The 15,607-nt window shown below is 42.3% G+C and overlaps 2 long non-coding RNA genes across 10 annotated transcripts in view; one reads left to right on the forward strand and one right to left on the reverse strand.

Moving 5' to 3' along the window:
- Positions 1-15,607, reverse strand: part of LOC308458350 — a 156,579-nt gene that overhangs the window by 136,619 nt on the left and 4,353 nt on the right. For 7 of the 8 annotated variants that reach the window (XR_013977250.1, XR_013977251.1, XR_013977252.1 and 4 more), the window contains exon 2: positions 12,741-12,836. This is a non-coding gene — a long non-coding RNA (uncharacterized lncRNA). Of the gene's footprint in view, positions 1-12,734; positions 12,837-15,607 lie in introns of all 8 variants that reach the window. The other variant, XR_013977255.1, reaches the window with a different exon arrangement.
- The window catches only part of LOC308458506, a 42,474-nt gene that overhangs the window by 16,484 nt on the left and 10,383 nt on the right, over positions 1-15,607 (forward strand). The window lies entirely within an intron of this gene.

Raw genomic sequence — 15,607 nt, forward strand, 5'->3', positions numbered from 1 at the left:
TGTTCCAGGGTTAAGCTCTTCTGGGGCCTGCAACCCAGTGTCCTCCAGGAAAACATGCACAACATTTACATGCAGCTGCATATAAGGATCTGCAGTATGTAAGCCTGTGTGCTATAGTGGTTAGTGTGCTAGACTAGGACTTGGGATACCAAGTTCAAATCCCCTCAGCCAGGAAAGCTCACTGGGTGACCTTAGGTCCATCATTCTCTCTCAGCCTCATCCACCACATTGTTGTGAGGACAAAATTAGGAGGGTGAGAATGGTGTACACCAGGCATAGGCAAACTCAGCCCTCCAGATGTTTTGGGACTACAACTGCCATCATCCCTGACCAATGGTCCTGTTAGCTAGGGATGATGGGAGTTGTAGTCCCAAAACATCTGGAGGGCTGAGTTTGCCTATTCCTGGTTTAGGGGATTATGGTGGACAGGCTTGTAGGGCAGCAGCTGAAGAAGGAGCAAAAAGGGTTTTCTTGTGTGTGTGTTTCTTTGTGGCTGATTAGCTGCTCTCCCTGTGCAAAGGTCAGAGGGGGCAGGGTTTCTGTTGAGGCAGGTGATTAGCTGTGGGAGGAGCTTATCAGAGCTTGCAGGGCAGCAGCGCACGCCTAGTGGCGCGCGCAGTTTAATCCATCTTTTAGATTTAGGAGAGCTAGTCTCAAATGTTTGTTGGCGGAGACCTAGGTTTTTTGGGGGGGGAGTTATTTGTCCTGTCTTCACGCTTTTTATGATGGAGGACCGCTGTAGCCACCCCCAACGACACGTTCTCAAGATGGAGGGGGAGGGAACAGCTGCAGTCGCCTGCGGTTCCTGCGCAATGTTTGCCATCTTGCCAAAGGTTGCAGGCAGCTTTACCTGCAGCAATTGCATGTTGATTGCCCTCTTAGAAGACAAAGTCCAGCAACTGGAGGAACGTGTAGCTACGCTCCAAAGAATTAGAGAGCTGGAGCTCTTCTTGGAAGCAACAGAGCACACCGTCTCCACCAAGGAGGAGACAGGGGACTCCCCTGAGAAGGAGGCTAGTTCACCAACACAGGAGCCAGATATATGGAGAAACGTGACTCAAAGAAGTAGGAGGCCCAGGGTTCGCTCTGATTGTTTAGAAATACACAATCGCTTTGAGGTCCTCTCCCCTAGCATGGAAGACGAAGAGCAGACTCCATTTGAGGATCTCTCCCTCATTACAGTCGATCAGGTATATGAAGACGAGCAGCAAAGTCAGTCCTCAGGGAATGTGCAGGCGACCTTGGAACGGACAGCTCACGGAAGAACCCCGACCAAACCTAAGAGGAGGCGTGTAGTGGTAACAGGGGATTCCCTACTGAGGGGAACAGAAGCAGTGATCTGTGGGCCTGACAAGATGTCTCGGGAAGTGTGCTGTCTCCCCGGGGCTAAGATCCAAGATGTAACTGAACGACTGCAAGGAATCATAAAACCCACTGACAAATACCCCTTCCTCTTGGTTCATATGGGAACCAATGACACTGCAAGCAATAGCCTCCAGAAGATCAAAAGAGACTACGAGGCTCTGGGCAGGAAATTGAAGCAATTAAATGCACAAATTGTCATCTCATCTGTCCTCCCAGTTGAACGACGTGGCCCAGGGAGGGAGGGAAAAATAGTGGAAGTGAACAGCTGGCTTCGCAAATGGTGTAAACAGGAACGGTTTGGATTCTTAGATCACGGACTGCAGTTTCTTGAATATGGACTTCTGGCAAGCCTTGGGCTGCACCTCACAACGGTTGGGAGAAATGTTTTTGCCAAAAATCTCAGAAACCTCATCAGGAGGGCTTTAAACTGACTAATGTGGGGGAGGGAGACAGTGCTCCTGAAGGTAGGAGTCTATCAGTTGATGAAGGTGATCATCCAAATGTCATAGACCAAATGGAGCAAACAGCACGCAAACCTAGTGGTGGGAGGAAAAAATCCTTAAATAAGAGACACGGGGGAATGATTAATGGACTTCAATGTCTGTACACTAATGCGCAAAGCATGGGAAATAAACAAGATGAGCTTGAGTTCTTGGTACAGCAAACTAAATATGACATAATAGGCATCACTGAAACCTGGTGGGATAAGTCCCACGATTGGAATGTAATAATGGAGGGATACAATCTATTTCAGAGAAACAGACCAGACAAGAAAGGAGGAGGAGTGGCGTTATATGTCAGGGATGTGTATACCTGTGAAGAGATCCAAGATTTAGAACCTCAAAGCCAAAGTGAGAGCATTTGGGTCAAAATTAAGGGAGAGAAGAATAACAGTGACTTCATTGTGGGAGTTTACTATAGATCCCCGAGCCAAACGGAGGACATAGATGATGCCTTCCTGGAACAGATGGCCAAGCATGCAAAAGGAAGGGAGATAGTAGTAATGGGGGACTTCAATTACCCGGATATTTGTTGGATGTCAAACTCAGCCAAGAGCATAAGGTCAAACAGATTCCTCACTGGCCTTGCAGACAACTTCATTGTCCAGAAAGTGGGAGAAGCAACAAGAGGAACAGCCATTTTAGATCTGGTCCTAACCAATGTTGATGACCTGGTTAGTGGGGTAGAAGTGGAAGGATCATTAGGCGCGAGTGATCATGCTCTTCTGAAGTTTACTATATAGCGGAAAGGAGCAGCCAAGCATACTAGGACTCAATTTCTTGACTTTAAGAAAGCCGACTTCATAAAACTTAGGGAAGTGCTGGGTGAGATCCCATGGACAGTAATACTAAAAGGAAAGGGAGTTCATGATTGCTGGGAGTTTGTTAAGAGGGAGATACTAAAACACAACGTCAGGCAATACCAATGAGACGGAAACATGGAAGGTGCCTAAAGAAGCCAGGGTGGCTATCTAAAGAACTTTTAACTGAGTTAAGATTAAAAAAGGATGTGTACAAAAATTGGAAAAGGGGGGAAACCACCAAAGAGGAATTCAAACAAATAGCCAGCACGTGTAGACACAAAGTCAGAAAAGCACAGAATGAACTCAGGCTTGCTAGAGAGGTTAAAAGCAACAAAAAAGGCTTTTATGGGTATGTTCGTAGCAAAAGGAAGAACAAAGAAACAGTGGGGTCACTCAGAGGAGAAGATGGTGAAATGCAAACAGGGGACACAGAAAGGGCTGAACTCCTCAATGCCTTCTTTGCCTCAGTCTTCTCCGATAAAGAAAACAATGCCCGACCTGAAGAATTTGGAGCAAATGATTCAGCAGAGGAAACACAGCCCAGAATAACTAAGGAGATAGTACAAGAATACTTGGCTAGTTTAGATGTATTCAAGTCTCCAGGGCCAGATGAACTGCATCCAAGAGTATTAAAAGAATTGGCAGATGTGATCTCAGAACCACTGGCAGTCATCTTTGAGAATTCCTGGAGAACAGGCGAAGTCCCGGCAGACTGGAGGAGGGCAATTTTCAAAAAGGGGAAAAGAGAGGACCCAAATAATTACCGCCCAGTCAGTCTGACATCAATACCAGGGAAGATTCTGGAGCAGATCATTAAGCAAACAGTCTGTGAGCACCTAGAAAGGAATGCTGTGATCACCAATAGTCAGCATGGATTTCTGAAAAATAAGTCATGTCAGACTAACCTGATCTCGTTTTTTGACAGAATTACAAGCCTGGTAGATGAAGGGAACGCAGTGGATGTAGCCTACCTTGATTTCAGCAAGGCATTTGACAAGGTGCCCCATGATATTCTTGTAAAGAAGCTGGTAAAATGCGGTCTTGACTATGCTACCACTCAGTGGATTTGTAACTGGCTGACTGACCGAACCCAAAGGGTGCTCATCAATGGTTCCTCTTCATCCTGGAGAAGAGTGACTAGTGGGGTGCCACAGGGTTCTGTCTTGGGCCCGGTCTTATTCAACATCTTTATCAACGACTTGGATGATGGACTCAAGGGCATCCTGATCAAATTTGCAGATGACACCAAACTGGGAGGGGTGGCTAGCACCCCAGAGGACAGGATCACACTTCAAAACGACCTTGACAGATTAGAGAACTGGGCAAAAACAAACAAGATGAATTTTAACAGGGAGAAATGTAAAGTATTGCACTTGGGCAAAAAAAATGAGAGGCACAAATACAAGATGGGGGACACCTGGCTTGAGAGCAGTACATGTGAAAAGGATCTAGGAGTCTTGGTTGACCACAAACTTGACATGAGCCAACAGTGTGACGCGGCAGCTAAAAAAGTCAATGCAATTCTGGGCTGCATCAATAGGAGTATAGCATCTAGATCAAGGGAAGTAATAGTGCCACTGTATTCTGCTCTGGTCAGACCTCACCTGGAGTACTGTGTCCAGTTCTGGGCACCACAGTTCACGAAGCACACTGACAAACTGGAACGTGTCCAGAGGAGGGCAACCAAAATGGTCAAAGGCCTGGAAACGATGCCTTATGAGGAACGGCTAAGGGAGCTGGGCATGTTTAGCCTGGAGAAGAGGAGGTTAAGGGGTGATATGATAGCCATGTTCAAATATATAAAAGGATGTCACATAGAGGAGGGAGAAAGGTTGTTTTCTGCTGCTCCAGAGAAGCGGACACGGAGCAATGGATCCAAACTACAAGAAAGAAGATTCCACCTAAACATTAGGAAGAACTTCCTGACAGTAAGAGCTGTTCGACAGTGGAATTTGCTGCCAAGGAGTGTGGTGGAGTCTCCTTCTTTGGAGGTCTTTAAGCAGAGGCTTGACAACCATATGTCAGGAGTGCTCTGATGGTGTTTCCTGCTTGGCAGGGGGTTGGACTCGATGGCCCTTGTGGTCTCTTCCAACTCTATGATTCTAGGATTCTATGATTCTATTCTATGGTTGTTGCTGTTATTGTATCCTTATTTTAGATCAGGGGTCCCCAACCTGTGGCCCATGGAGGCCGTTTAACCAGCCCACGAGCCTCCCCCGTACTGAGTCGCCCGCTTGGCATGTCCCAACGCGCTGTGCTAAACAGGCACAGTGTGGCATGGGGACTTTCTTCCGCAGCTCCAGAAATTGCTTCTGCGCATGCCCAGACACCGGAAATCACATCTGTGCATGTCCTTAGCGCTGGAAATCACTTTTGCGCATGCCCAGACGCCAAAAATTGCTTCTGCACAGGCACAATTTTCAGTGTCTGGGAATGAGCAGAAGCAATTTCCAGCGCCACAGACGTGATTTCCGGCGCTGCACTGGTCCAGCCCACAGAGGATCTCCGCGGGAGTGATCCGGCCCATGCCCAGTAAGCCTTGCCAACCCGTTTTAGATCATGTTATGATTTATGTGGAATTTGTTCAATTTGGGTTATGTACTTTTGATGTTTTGTTGTTTATAACTACTTTTGCTATGTTTGGAATTATGTGGTTGTTTCACATTGTACGGCACCTTGAGCATGATTTTAAGTATGGAAAAAAGGTAAAGGTAAAGGTACCCCTGACCATCAGGTCCAGTCGTGACAGACTCTGGGGTTGTGCGCTCATCTCGCTCAAGAGGCCGGGAGCTGGCGCTTGTCCAAAGACAGCTTCCGGGTCACGTGGCCAGCGTGACTAAGCCGCATCCGGCGAGGCAGCACCAGCGCAGCACACGGAAACGCCATTTACCTTCCCGCTGGAGAGTGGTCCCTATTTATCTACTTGCACTTTGGGGTGCTTTCAAACTGCTAGGTTGGCAGGAGCTGGGACCGAGCAACGGGAGCTCACCATCGCGGGGATTCGAACCGCCGACCTTTCGATCAGCAAGTCCTAGGCTCTGTGGTTTAACCCACAGCGCCACCCGCGTCCCAGAAAAGTGGAAAAGTGTCATACAAATAAAATGATGTATGTATGTAGTTAACAGCCTGTTGTGGAGCTATGTGACACTAGTATCCTGAGAGAGGGGCTTCTTGGGGGAAGGGACCTGGATAGCAAGGGCTCTGCCAATGCTCTTGGCCACAGGTTGTTAATAAATTTTTGTTTTCAAAAATGACAAAATATATGACTATTATATCCAAGGTAAGTGTGCTAGTTCCCCTGAACCATTAAAAGGTTTGGGGAAACAATCAGTTGAATCTCCCCCATCCCTACAAGCAATATGAAATCTCTGCCACCACCGCCCCCGCCCCCCCAATTTGGGAACCAAAGGGCTTACTGATTGCTTCACTGGCACGATGTCACACAAGTCATTACACCCATACTGCAGGAATTGTTGCTTAGCTTCTACATAACAGCAAAAATTGTGGGAAACTGCAGTCAAATACAACTATGCATAGATGCTACTCAGTGCATGAAGGGCTTAAGACCAGAGAGGTCTGTTGCTAGACCTAGCAGGACCAGTGGTCAGGGATGATGGGAGTTGTAGTCCAATAACAGCTGGAGGCCCAAGTTTGAGAAACACTACCCTAGACTCAGCTAGGTCACACACCCTTACCTCTGTGAGGAAGTGAAGCTGTTTCTCTTCCCTTCTCTCACTCTCTTCTCACCATGTGATCCATCAGGACAAATGTGTCTGAACTTGCTCAAAGTTCAGACCACATGTCTGAACTTTGTGTATTGTGTAATTTGTACCCAGGAATAATCTACTTGTGTTCTTCTTGCTGCTGCATAGAACAATGCATGAGTCAGACCTTTGGATTTAGTAAGTAAAGCTTTAAAATTTACTTAACAGTATGTAGTCTGTTCATTGCAAGAGCTCTAAGCAGACCAAACAGGATATACAAAAGGGTTTGACAACCTATATTCCATGCTATGCTGCTAGTTAACTCTGAAAGTGTTTTTAACTCTGCTGGGGGCTCTCTCATGCTGAAGAGTGTGAAAAGCCCTATGTTTTGAATCTAGGTGCCCAGCCAATTCTTTTTGTTAATTCTACATGTGGGTCAGATCTATTTTCCACTTCCACAGACCAGTCCCACTGATATCAAGGAATTATAGCTGTAGTCTACCTAACTCATGGAACCTTATTTCAAAAATCTTTGTTGTTTCCTTTGACATTATAACCAAGTTTGTCCATACCAGTGCTCCTCCTGGTGTTTACAGATATATCTGTATAACTAAAGTGAATGGGAAGCACCACTTTAAACTAAAGGGTTTGGGGTGACTTTCATTATATTACTTTATAAACAATATGCGATAAGATTTGGTGTACGTCTACATGCAACAAATAGCTGGATGTCTACATGCAACAAATCCCTCAGCCTCTTTTTCTAAGTAGAAGCAGCTTCAAGTGGTTGAAGCAGAGAAAAAGCAGGTATGGGAAGAGAAAAGGAAAGTAATTATTTTTTCTGCCCAATGTTCTTCTACTCCAAATTGCCACCATGGATTTGGAGAGGAGGGATAAAACAGCTGAAGGTGTGACTTGGAGCAGAGAAGTAGTGGGCTGGGAAAGGTTAAGTGCCCCCTCTCCCCCGACACCTCTACTCTCTAAACATCCCCCGCGGGCCCAAAGCTATCTTTGCTTAGAAAAAGGGCAAAGCATACATCAAGGGATCCTTGCACATATCTGTAATGTGTACTTAGGCCTTGAGACTGCAGGGTTTCCTGCTAACTGTAATTCTTTTACACCTTGCAGGGATCAGCCTGTGAATGCTGCTACAATTACTTTCTAAAAAGAGAGGTGTCGGGGCTCAAGTATGCTTGGAAGCCACATCCTCAAACCTAAAAATGCTACCCTCAAACCCATATATGTAGGAGGTAGCTCTAGTTACTCTGTGATGAAAGAGAAAATCACTCTGCACCTTCACAGTGGCACCCTTCTTTATATTTCACATGGTCAAGGACTGAGGTCCTGGCATGTGGCTACTGGGATACAGTATACGCTTCTGGTGTGGATGCTAACACTACAGCACAACACCTGCAGCCATGGAAAACTACTCTAAAGGCATGAGGCTGGTCCTCCAGCACAGAAGAACATCCAGTTCCCTGCAAACAGAACAATGGACCTTAAACCACTACAGAAGTAGCCTTTAACAGGTGGGCAAAACCAGACCATTTCCAGATTCCTGACACTTTATGATGCCACCCTACGCCTACTGCTCCCTCCCCTTCTCTTTTGCGCCTTTTGTTGGGCAGCGACTAAATGGGTGAAATAAATAAGCATACTGAGGTGTGTGGAGGTACAAATCAGGTTGTAAGAAGAAAATGTTAGTGTCATTAAAAGCTTTGAAATCTTTAATTTAAAGAAGAAGCCTCAGAGGAAACCCTCCCTGGAGAGCTGCTGCTCCATATACTGAGATGTAGCAGATGGAGATTTTAAACTAGAGCTATCCATGTATTGTTAACTCAAACCTACAAGGAAGGCCTAGAACCAGTTCTCAGGGTTTTTTTTGTAGACAGTAGAAGGAACGTACAACCATGACAGAATCATGATGGTTTCATTCTTTCACTCATTATTCTTTCCTCAGTTTCATTACTAGCAGAAATGAAAAACTAGGAAAGTGACACAATAACCCAAGCTCACTATAAAAGCCATATATTGCATTATGGTGCAGAAAGGGTAAATTACTGCTACAAGTGCTTCCAGAAATCTAAATTCAGACACATACTCACCATTTGACATTTTCTTCATATGAAAATATGTGGTAAACCCATTTATGCTCCAGGAATTTTAGATGTACTGCTTAATGCTGTTCAAATCATTTTCATATCATAAAAATGTTTTTGAGTTTGTTTTTTATACATTTATTCCCCCTACTGGCGATATTTATTTTTATTTGGATGTGTAAAAAAAAGAAAATGTTTTACCAACAGAAAGAGAAAATAGAATCAGGATTGATTTGTTCAAAGTGTTATAATATTCCTTTGTGGGTGCCAGCTACCTTACACAGTCTTGAGGAAAAAATAAAATGTGATGTTCCTAGCATAATCTTGTCCCTGCTCACATTCTCTGCTGTGGTAAATAATCCCCCTCTCAGCCCATCATCTAAATATTTCTTTTAAACCATAGATTCAATCTAGTACCTTGCATATGATGCTTGAAAATAAGCATATATAATTGTACTAAGGGAAATCAGAAAGGTGCACTGGGGAATGTGTTGATTTACAAAGGGGAGATTCAAAACCTGCCTCAGCCATGAAATTCACTCAGGAACACTGTATGTGCTACAGGTTAAGGCATGGAACTGAAACATGCAACATGTACTCCTAAAAACACAAATGTTGGTGTTCCACACCTGCCTTTTTACTTGGTAATGGATGCATTTATCATTAAATACTGAGTAACTTGCTATAAAATTTTAAAGTGTACTCAATGAAAAGTATAATTTAAATAACAAACTGCACACAAACTTGTGTTTTCAACCTTGTGTGTGAGGGGGTACAGATGGGTAGAGGAATTGGGAAAGGCTTGTTTTATAAGCAAAACTCCACTGGCAATTCTTATGATCCAAACCATTATGTTTTTAGGAGTATCAACGAAGCACCATAGAATCTAAGAGGTGCTGCCCAACATCTGTTTCAATCTTAAAGGATGGAAACCTTGGAACCCTTGCTACTGTGATCTATTTAGACCTTGCGGAGCAAATTGTACTTAAATCATAAACATGTGCATTGGGAGTTGAGGGGAAATCACATTTCAGCTGTTCTATATCTTTGTGCTTTATGATCACAGTTAGGAACTGCCTTGGGCTTAGGAGTAGCCTAGCACTCAAAGCTCCTCCACTTGCCAGGTCTGTCTTTTGGGGAAATCCTCAAAATGGTTGCTTCCCAACTGTGGAATTCTTTTTCTCCTGAGTGTGAATATTTATCAGAGGCAACCTAAGGCGTCTGTGTTTTGGCAAACATGGCCTAAGGGTAAGTTTTGTAATACAGCTGCATCTGTACTATAATACAGGGGGTTTTTTTGTGTAATCTTGAAATCTCTACTAGTGATAGGTTGAACTGTGATGTCATAGAATGCTTCTGAAAGTTTTAATTGTTCATTGAATTAATCCAGCCTATGTGTTGGAAGCTGAAGCTCTGTTTCGCTGAAACAAGAGACATGGGGAAGGAATCTGAGGACTGTAAAGTGGGAAGATGACTCATCAGAAGAAAAGCTAAGGGGCAGGGCACTCATAGGCAGAACAGCTGAAGAAAGGGGACAGAACAGCTAGTAGACTGAAAAAATAGGAATATAAGTAAATAGTAGATGAAGGAAAGGCAGAAAGAGTATACAGCTGAAGGAGGAACAAATGAGAAAAGAGATTGCTGAAAAACACTATCCCATTTGTTTAAACTTTGGTAAATCTTAACCATATCATTAAAGCTCTGCACATATATCTGTTAGCTATTCCTATCCCAATTCAGGTACCCTTATAAACACAGTTGTAAACACTGTTACTGTTATGCAGATGTCTGAAGTTGTATAAATGATGACATGTTAATAAATTGGGGTGGGAGGGAATAGGATTACAAACAGTATATTCAACATTAGCCATTTTCATCAACCTAACAGCCTAAAAAATTAATGCCTGGGCTTCTATCTTATAGAATTTTTAAAATTTCAGTTTAAAAATATATATAAGCTTTATTCCCATTCTACTATTGTGACTTACCACACTTTGGTAACCGTGAGAATTCATTCCCTGATTTAACACTCAAATCCTTTTTCTCATATATAATTCTTATGAAAAATTGATTTTCCAGCATTAGGTCATGTGACTAGATCCTAATCACATGAATATTAGACTGTTAGGTCCTCAGTGCAAGAACCTATCCTCTTGTACTCTGTAAAATGCCATGCACATTGATGGCACATTATTTCTACTAATACTAATACTAATACTAATACTAATACTAATACTAATACTAATACTGTACTGAATGCTTCTGTTCTGATCTGCATGAGTAACAATTTCTTACAAAAAGGGTTTAAGAACTGACATATTAATGTATTTTTCAAATGAGAGACAAAGGAAGAAATTTTCACCGATGGTGAAACAAGAAACAAATGTTTCTTTCTGTCCTAAAATGGAGTGCATACTTAGAAATAGCCAACCAGACATAGTGCATTTTTGCTAAATACAAGCTTTGTGTTTAGAGGCAGTATACCTCTGAATACCAAACACTGTGATTAAATAATAAGCGAAAGCTTTTGCTTGTATGTCCTGCTTGCCAACTTTCAGGGGAATCTTAGCCACCCACTGTTGGAAACAGGATGCTGGTCTACATTGTACCATTGGGACTCTCCTTATGTTCTTACATTGAAATGGATTCTGCAAGGCGAGTCCACTTGTGCACGAAGCTAATCAGATGGCCAGTACTTTCACCCACTTTCACAGTATCAGTCACTTATTTGGGGGATGGAGATGATTCAAAGTACCCCATTCCTATGTCCCCATCAATAGGTGATCATTGCACTTTTACATAAAATACATTTAAGCCTGCCCCTTGTTCTTGAGGTGCAATATGGTTGTCAATGCAGAACAGATAGTTGAAGGGAGCCATTTTTAACCAAATTATGTTCCAATGTAGCATTCATTCTGAATTATGGATGTGGGAAATTATATTATTTAAAAAATGACAAAGATTCTGCACAAATGATTGTGCTTACTGCCAGCTACAGTAAGGCAATGCCACTCTTATGTCAGCAGTGTTGCAGGGATATTGACCTTAGTGTTGCAAACAGATCTGGCAGCTCAAATGATCAACATGCCAAGGTTCAAATGCAGCATGTTTATAACCAGAGAAAATAAATGATTCCTAGGAGAGAGAAAAAACTTTTTGAGCAGCTGATTGCATTTTATGGACTTAAAATAGCTGATATCATCAGTGTGCTACACATGGCAGAGAGAAATAACTAATTAACAAGGAATTCCCTATGAAAACATAATTCTAAAGCATTTTGGCTTCACATTTCAACAGATGGACTGCAGAAGATACTAGAGGGGGTGGGAAACCAAGCTGAGCCAACTAAGTGATGGTTTTCTAGCCAAACCAGAAAATATTTTTATTCTTATTTTGACAAATCTGAAAAGAATTCAGAGCCAGCATTTCCAAAGATAGGAGCCTGCAGAAAGGCTTCTAAATTCACGCTTCCAAATCCAGGACCCCATATAAGTGGCTTGATTTCCCCCCAAACATAATGACAAACAGTCCCCATTGATTTCCCCACAGCAGAGAGAATGCTTAGAGACAGATAATGAAAGGGTGTGAGCCTACCATCCCCAGAAGACTCTAGGGGAAAACCCTAGTCAGATAGTTAATTTAAGTGAATTGATCATGTGTCCCAAGCATTTGAAGCCAAAATCTTAAGTGAAGGAAAGTAGAACTTTGGCTGTTTCTATGTTATCATGTAAAGTCTATGAGGTCCAGTGTGTAAAAGGCTGGGTTTGGATCCCGCATCCTCTCCTGATGGAGGAGTGTGTCAGTACACACCAAGTTCAGTCAGACAGTCATCCGCAAACTGGAGGGTTAGGGACAACTGAATTCTACTACTGAGCAAAGACCCTTTCCCATCACAACTCTACCTGCAACCACTTTTCACTGGATTGCAATAGCTAGGTGCAATGCAGGGAAAATTTAATGCCTTTCCATTTCATTGATTTCTATAGTACTTGAACATGCTTAGTTTCCTTGGGATTGCATCCGCTATTCTTGTAACTCCATAGTGCCAGATGTAGTACAGAAAATAGGTACTGATATAGTGAAAAATAACAAATAAATAAAAATGGAACAATTTTGAGCCAAAACAAAACTGGATGAGTTATTTCAACTATTTCAGATTACCATTCCAGGTGCCAAAAATAACAAACAAGAAATCGCCCATCTATACCAGATTTGATTTTATTAGCTCCAAAGTAAAGCTAGTCTGACTGCACTGCTAATAACACATACCTGTTCCTTTGTAACGGATGGAAGTACAGCCTTGCAATTAGTTGATATCTATCCTAGTTCTTCATCACTGGAGCTGGCAGAGTATACAAAATTGACCTAAAGAGAAAAACAAAGGAGGCGTGTTTTTAACTTTGTGGCTTTTTAAAATTCTAGAAGATTACAATGTAGTCTCTACAAAAGCCCTCATAAAGCAGTAGTATAATAGGGAGCATTCAAAATCCATATTAGAACAATACCTTTATCAGGCTTACCAAAATATTACAGAATAGTGTGCAATACTCTACTGCAATCTCTGTCAGAAAAACAGTAATGCACAGTGGGAAGAAAAACTTTGATTTTTAAGCCATGAAATCTACATCTAATCATAGTCTTAGGATGAAATGGGAGAGGTGGTACCAGGCATTCAAATGAGGCTATGCTGGTATATTTGAACATATACCGTACCTCCTGGTAACAAGCAGCATAACAATGGCTTGTTCTCCATCTCTTAAAACATAAGAACTTACTCTAAGCAAGCAACAGAAACAACAAAAAGCCCTGTGACACCATAAAGGCTAACATATTTATTACAGCATAAGCTTTCATAAACTAGATCCCACTTCTTCAGATGTATGAAATGCTATCCTCAGTTGGTATGTGTATGTGTATATATATATATATATATATATATATATATATATATATATATTATAGGGGGGGTTAAAAAACGTAAACAGTGGAGTCAAGTGTCAATGACATGCAAAAGTGTAGTTGGTGACCATTCAATTACAGCTTAAATGTACACAAAATAAGCACAGTGATCATCTGCAAGTACAGTAGCTATAGAATGATCCTACAGGAACCCAATTCTCAATGGCTTTACAATCAAACACCAGCACTTTGAATCAGGGCTAGAAGTGAGCCAACATTAACTGCTTAAACCAGGGATGGTAAACCTGTGACTTGCCAGATGTTGTTGGACTCCAACTCCCATCAGACCCAACTAGTATGGACAATGGTAATTTGAGTATTCATTTTGATTATTTAATTTCTATACCACTTAATATACTAAAAATATCTCTACACAGTGTACAAAATACTGAAGCAACAGACAACTTAAACAAAATATTACAAAAATATGCACTTACATATAAGAAGTAATACAAAGCTACAAATATATAAATCAGTATCAGTTCATTTTCCTTTTGACACACTCTCCCTCTCAGCCTCCTCCAGGTTCTCATCCAAGGTCCAAACAAACTCTCAGCTCACTCTCAGAAAAGTCTCACAACGAGAAGAGTTCCCGGAAACAGCAGACATCATCCTAGTCTCTCACTTGAGACTTGCTTTTTATGGGCAGACCCAAGGTGGGTGCCCACGGCTGTGTCCCATTCAGCTGCACTGTCTACAACCAGTTCCAGGTACAGCAGCTTTATTGAGCTTTCCAGAGGGACCAGAGGATGGGAATAGGGCTCTCCACCACTTACAGCTCTTTTTTCAACCTCTATCCTCTCCTCCTTCTCCCCTAGCTGCTTATTATTCAACACAGGGTCCGCATTCCTAGCTTAAGCACAAACAAGGTAGTTTCCCACTACCTGATCCTAGTTAGCAATCTTGCTGCTATATTGCTGTACTTTACAGCAACTTGCAACACTTTGGAAAACTGCTGAAAGGCTGCTTGCGCTTCTAAAGAGAGAGTTGGATCTAGGAGTATCCCCAAACCACAGATGTCATTCTTTAGAAATGCAACCCTATCCAGAATAGGTTTGAATACCACCAGCCCACACAACCAAACTGACCACCAACATAACCTCCACTTTTTCTTATACACTTAATTACCAACCCCAGTCATTGGTTCAGCATTTTCACCACCTGACCAGAATTAGATGAAATAGGAAAAGCAGGAAGTTCTGTGTCATTCACATATGCTTGACGCCACACTACAAATCTCCTGATGACTTGACTTAGCAGTTTTTACAAAGATATTGAACAGCAGTCTCATGAAGATGGGAGTTAAGATCAGTTGTCTAGAAAGGCAATTGCCTAGAAATGTTTTTTATAATAATTGTTTTCCCGACCAAACTATCGGATTACCTGTAAATGCAGACAGCCCCCAAAATATTAGATTTGGTCCACCTTTCAGGCATTTTCTGTACTCCATTTCAGCAAGTTATGTCTTTCCCTCTGTCCTTAGCGTTTCTGATCAACTACAGTCTCAGGGACTAATCCTACAATTTGGCAGAGTGAGGCACACACCTCAGGTGGTGGTTTTCTGATGTACTATGAAAGATCACCTATTTGCCAATTAATAAGTTTATTATATTTGTTTTATACATTTACTACCATAGAGCTATCTTGCCCTCTCCATAGGCTCCTACATCTATGGTTTGAGAAGCTGAGATCTAAAGAACTACTTAAGCTCAGACAGCACAGTGGAGTCCTTTATTCCCCTCTTAAACTCCCTACAGTTTCAAAAGAGATTTGCTGTGCAGCATGGTGTGAGGCTAATGTTCAAGAGAAACAAATCTAAAGCCTCCTTGGGTTCATGGAACTAGTTTCACAGTTGTTTGGATCCTGGCCAGTATTGTCCCAACTATGTGACAATGTTAAGAGTTATGCATTACAAAGCTATGCTGTATACCTGCTAATACAGTGAAATACACACAGCTTTTCCACAAGCATACCACACCCCATCTCATGTACAATGCAGAAATACACTGAGGTAAGCCCTGGTTACCAGCAGGTATATGTGCAAGAGTTGGACAGGACTAAACGACTAAACAACAACAAAGCCCTAGTGAGCCCAAAGTCTCTAACAAGTCTGAATGACATACACAAGCAACAACAAAAAGGCTATTTGAGCTTCATGTTACAATTTTAACAAGTAC

The sequence above is a fragment of the Podarcis pityusensis genome, assembly GCF_964106645.2.
Source record: "Podarcis pityusensis genome assembly, chromosome: 11".
Lineage (NCBI taxonomy): Eukaryota > Metazoa > Chordata > Lepidosauria > Squamata > Lacertidae > Podarcis > Podarcis pityusensis.